Source organism: Etheostoma spectabile, chromosome 16 (genome assembly GCF_008692095.1).
Source record: "Etheostoma spectabile isolate EspeVRDwgs_2016 chromosome 16, UIUC_Espe_1.0, whole genome shotgun sequence".
Taxonomy (NCBI): domain Eukaryota; kingdom Metazoa; phylum Chordata; class Actinopteri; order Perciformes; family Percidae; genus Etheostoma; species Etheostoma spectabile.
The window spans coordinates 20,736,197-20,742,438 of NC_045748.1; positions in this window are offsets into that span (position 1 = coordinate 20,736,197).

Sequence of the window (6,242 nt, forward strand, 5' to 3'; positions counted from 1 at the left end):
CCACCAACGTGATGTTGGAGAGCCATCTGGAGATGGAGAGGGCTCAAGCTCAGGAGCTAAAGTATAAATTGAGCAAAGTGGAGGAAGCTCTCCTAAAACAGGACAAGGAGGCAAAGGAGATTCTGGAAAAAGTTGTCGCACGTCACGTTACGCGCGCCCCTCAGGCCCTCGGTCCCGTCCAGCACCACGCGGGAGCCCAGATTCCTCTCGGGCGTGCTCCTCACGGACTTGCCTGTGTAGAGCTGCATGTGCCACGCGTAGCTGGAGCCGGCATCGCAGGCCTCCCACGACTTGAGTCAGTACTAGGGATGAGCCGAGTACTCGGCTGAAACGAGTATCCGGTACGGATAAAGCACTTTTGTCGAGTACAAGTATTATCCGAGTAATGCGAGTCAATATCTGTGCTCGGATTCAATGAAATTCTCCATTGGCTGTGTCTCCGTTCTGTGATAGGCTAGTCACAGTGCCATTCACAACGCCTCTCCTTCACACTATTCTGTGATAGGCTAGTCCCAGCGCCCCTCCCCTACACTATTCGGTGATTGGCTAGTCCCAGCGCCCCTCCCCACACAGACAGACTCCCGTTGCTCTGTGCCTCTCACTCGCACACGGGACACGGAGAAGTGAACAGCTCCCTCCCCTCCTGGTCCGCGGGGATTTTTCTGTTAATATTTAGGGTTTCTTCAAGCTTCAGGTTTGTTTTATACTTAGGTTTGAACTAGTACCTAGTAACCAGGAGACTTCTGGTAACCGTGGGGTTTGTTCAGACATAGTGCTTGGTAGAATGGGACTCGTGTTGCATCTCTGCCGTCGAGTTTTTTTTTTTTTTTTTTTTTTTTAACTGCCTGCTGGCTCTAACCAGTTTTTTTTGAGTGTCTGAAACTTTCTTGCTGTGTTTTATAAAAAAAATAAAAGGGAGTTGCGGTATAAATGAATAATATTACAAATTAAGATACACAAACACATTCCAACCCCCCGCCCCCCTCTCCTCTGTCTTTGTTTCTCTCTCTCTCTCTCTATATATATATATATATCTTACTCACTCGCTGTGTCTCAAATCGCGCACTTCCCTTAGTGCACTAACTGAAGTGCACTTTGTACACTACGTACTTACTTGCATAGTGCGTAAAATTTGACTGTTGAGTGTTGTCTCAAATCCGCACTTCACTGATGTACTTACGGAACTGACATCACGCTCCACCCTCTCCTCCTTCTCTCTGTGAAATGTTATTTCCACACAAACTGAGCATCCCGCCACCTATTGTCACCCGCGAAAAATACATTTCTGCATTGTTCATGAAGATGAATTTGATTGTGTTTATTGCCTGTATCTGCCCTCTTTTTTTCGCGAGGATGAGAGGATTGCGACGCCGCCGTCGTATCACTCCCTCCTTTAACGGAAAACATGCCGGTATGTTGATGTTCATAGTTTTGCTGTTAAAAATATTAGAAATACCCCAAACTAGCCTGGATGACTTCTTCAGCAAAAGTGGAGTAATTCTAGTTTTTCTAAAACTGACATATAATGTTAAGTTAAAGAATGTTTATATATGGGTGTTTGTATAAATGTTTGATTTATTACAATATAATCATAACTATTTCCATTTTTTCTACTTTTTTACTGATGTATTTGCTTTGAGCTGCTGTATGACAATATTTCCACGTGTGGTTTCACATTTCAGAAGGTGGAACTAGTAAATTTTGTTTGTTTTAGCTGATAAATGACTTATTAATCTAATATTACAGTGACAATACTACAGTACAAGCAGCGGCAACCCAATAGACTTTTAAATAGATCCCATTGTTTTATTCATTGTTCTTCATGAATACTTGCTAAAGTCAGCAAAACGCAACGGTAAAGAACACAACATTTAACACATTCTGTAAAGTTTTTATTTTAAAAGAAGGTGTTACTCTACAGGCACCAAACCCCAGGCAGTATGTCAGTGAACATACAGTGCCATTGCTGCACTGTATTTTGACGGGGAGAGCGACATGAGGTGGACTCGACTCTCGAGAAGATCTTTCCACGGTTTGATGGCCATCCTCGGCACAGCGTGTGACCATGGCTGGGGACCTGCCATTGAGCCCTGTTCTTCGTTTTGGCTCGCCAGTGCTAGCTCCTACCGTGTGGTAGCCAGGGCCTTTGCCATGCCCCGGGCCACGTGCATCGTGTTGTCCATAAGACAAGCCGAAAAATCCTCTCTGTCCTCCCCAGTCTGTCGACTTCCAACAAAGACGACTTGCCGAAATAGAGCAGGCTTTGCTAGGTTGGCGGCTCAGCGGCCTTCCACAGGGTTGTGGGCAGCATCGACGGCTGCCACGTCCGTGTGACCCCCCCAGCAGAGGACGCAGCCTGTTACCTGAACAGAAAGATTTTTTATTCAGTTCAACTTCAGGCTGTGTGTGACCACACAGCAAAGTTCATTGATGTGTTTGTTGGCTTCCCCGGGTCGGCTCATGACGCGAGGGTTTTAAAGCACAGCCCCCTGTACTACCAGCACCGGTACCCTCCTCCTGGTTTCTGCCTCATCGGGGACGGTGGCTACCCCTGCCTCAGGCAACCCATCGCCCTCATGACGCCCTTTAGGCAGCCTGTCCACAATAACCTCCAGGTCCGCTTCAACGCTCACCTTTCAAGAGCAAGGTGTGTTGTTGAGAGGGCCTTTGGTATTCTGAAGACCAGATGGAGGTCGATATTTTGGAAGGCACTGGAAGTGGATGTCCTCTATGTCCCGGAGGTCATTGCCTGCTGCACAGTCCTCCACAACATCTGCCTGACCATTGGGGACCTGTTGGAACCAGAAGCTGATGCGGAGGGAGAAGCAGAGGACCACCCACAGCCAGCTCTTCAAGGCGCCATCTGGGAGCTGAAGACAGGCAAGATGGCCATGATGTGCCTGTGCCACCATAATTATGCTTTGATGTAATATTGTAAATGTATTGTTTGTTCTGCTGTTGTATTTGTGTTCATGATTATAGTAAATTATTGTTGTTCTGCTTTGTATTTGTAGTTCATGATTATAGTAAATGTATGTTGTTCTGCTGTTGTTGTATTGTTTATTAGTAAATATATATTCTGCTGGTTCATTTGTGTAATAATCGTTAAAAAAAAAATCACATTTAAGCAATCCAAATGCATGTTGTTCATTATTTGTATAAATGTAGTTAAAGGATTTGCTGTAGTGTATGTAAGTTTCATTGTTAGTATTTCCCCATGTGATAAAGTAGATTGTGTACCGTGGCTGACATCAATACTATTCAGCTGCCTACCTACTGTACATATAACAGATCACTAATCAGCAACAGTAATGACAGATCACATACTTATTTATTTATTCAGAAGTTTTTCGAGCACAGACAAAAAACGCTCCTCCCTCATGCCTACCTCCCTGTCTCTTCTCTCCTCTCTCTCCCTCACCTCCCTTTCTCTCCTATCATCCCTCTCCCTTATTTCTCTGAAATGCCGTTCTTCTCTCTCCACTGCCTCCCGGTGTCGCCTCTCCTCTCTCTCATCTCTTGCTTTCTCTCTCTCCACTGCCTCCCGGTGTCGCCTCTCCTCTCTCTCATCTCTTGCTTCCTCTCTCTCCACTGCTTCCTGATGCCACCTCTCCTCTCTCTCTCTTGCCTGTGCCTCCATTTTCTGCATGTCTCTCTCAAAAATCTCCTCCTTTTCTTGGAGGTCTTTGAGGGCCTGTGCAACATCCACCCTCCTCCGTTTCGGAGTGGATGCCGCAGAAGCCGTGGCTAGGTCCCGCTCTGGGGTCACCACTGAGGGGGGCTCGACAGCCGCCACGTCCTGGCAAGATGAGGCAATGAGGACAGGCGGTGTAACTGACGGCCTGCCCCCAATTGCCTCATCCATCACAGTATACCACTTCCAGGACGCAGCGGTTGCCTCGCCCCCCTCAGTGCTGACCCCAGTTCTGGGGCACTTCAGATCCTATGGACAACGGAAAACACTCCAGTTTAAGATCAAACGTCAACTACATATTTTTTCCTAAAATTCAATGTTCCCAATATTGGGCCTGATTCACAATGAGTGTAACAGTTAACCAACCTTGTATTTTTGTTTAAGGTTTTCCCACTTTTTTTTTAGGAAAACGGGGGTAACCCTTGCCTGCAGCCCTCGACTTTCAATGTAAGCCCTAACAAAAATACAAATTTATGTAGCTAGCAATGTAAAATATAGGTCCATAGATCAATGTATACAACAGCAAGATATGATATACATTTACTTACTCGTATCCATTCAGGGCTGCATTCCGCTTCCCTGTGAAGCTGGAGGCGTTCTCCTTCCTCCACTGAATGAGGGACCTCGTGTCCTCGTCTGTCCCTAACGATGACATAAATCCGATCAGGGCAGAAACACCACTGTTATCATCCATTAATTAACGTACTGTAACGTTACTGCTAACGCTTGCAGTTGTATGTAGCTATATTTACAAGATCATACATCTAACGCTGAAATCGTCTACAGTGGGACGATAGTTTAACACAAACGATTTACCAGAACACATGTAACGTTAGCTTATAAATAATTTGCCATGTATGCTTAAACTGTGCCGCTGTTATCTAGCTAATATTAGTTTGCTAGCACGTCAAATTACGGTACCAATAAACATTATAATTCGCGATGAAAAATAATCCTCAAGTGTAACATAAAACTAATATACATATACAGGTGGCTTAAATGTCATTAGTATAGCTATAACATTTCAACTTACATTTGTATTGCTCCGTGGGGTTGTCCATCGCTTCTTCGGCCGTCATTATCGAAAGTTGTGCAACAGTTTTTTGCTCCGCCCCTTCCGCTACGTAGCCAAGATGGCGACCGTTGAGTGTGGAAAGTGTCCAGCGATCTACACTCAACTGTCTGGACGTTTTGAGTGCACCATCCGGGTATTTTAAGTGCACTGCATTTGACGCACTTCGACAATGTGAACGCACTATGTACTCAAATAGTTAGTATTTAGTACAGAAGTGCGCGATTTGAGACACAGCCTTAGGGCGGCTGTGGCTCAGTGGTAGAGCGGTTGCCTGCCAATCGAAAGGTTGGTGGTTTGATCCCTGCCCCTGCAGTCATTGTCGAAGTGTCCTTGGGCAAGACACTGAACCCCGAGTTGCCCCCGGTGCTGCGCATCGGAGTGTGAGTGTGTGTGAATGTGTATCTGATGAGCAGGTGGCACCTTGTACGGCAGCCCCGGCCACAGTGTATGAATGTGTGTGAATGGTGAATGTTTCCTGTAGATGTAAAAGCGCTTTGAGCAGTTGTTAAAACTGGAAAAGTGCTATATAAATACAGCACATTTACATTTCACTCACAGGCACAGACACTCACACTCCAAAAAATTGATCACACTGATCTTAGAAAAATTAAAAGTCAAAAAAATAAAGTTATATTATTGAGTATGAAAACTCTTGTTCATTACATTTTACTTAATAATTGCAACCACATTGCTGTATTTATTGTTGCAAAACTTGTTATATACTGTAGGCCTATATAGTTTGTTACCATGACAACACCATTGATCTGAAGCTTGATGCTGTCATGTAAATAGTTTTATAATCAGCAATAAATATAACAATTTCTGATCAACTCATATCAATTGCATGCCTAAATAACATACCGGTTAAAGCCCCGCACATTTCAAGACAACCAGACCCACTTCCGGGTTAAATCTGACCACTTCCGGTTTAGGCCCCGCCCACTCCGAGTACGGATCCGGATACAGATAATTAATGTGGTAAACAGATACAGATACAGATAATGCTGTACTCGCTCATCCCTAGTCAGTACCGGGCGGGCTTGCTGGGCTTGTACTGGCGGAAGGCGCAGCGACATTGTAAAAGTAGCGTGTCCAAACAAGAAGATGGAACATGATGGAATGGGATGGAAGAATAAATTAAAAATTTTAGAAAACACACACACACACACACACACAAAGAAAGAAAGACAATTGTACGGCAATGGTACAAAAAACAAAACGACAAAACAACAACAAAGCAACAAATACAACACCTCAAAAGGGCACCAGCTGCTTGTCCACCGTCACGTCGGCGCCCGGGTTGTAGAGGCGAGGCAGCTGCCGCGTCCACTCGTCCCACACCTCTCGTGGTCTCGCCAGTTTGTCCGAGGCGAGGCGGGCAGCTCTTGACTCGCGGTTGTCGAATCGCAACAGTCTAGAGTACGCGTGGAACTGCCCTGACGCTCTCCTCGTGCCACAGGCTCTCCAAGGCCT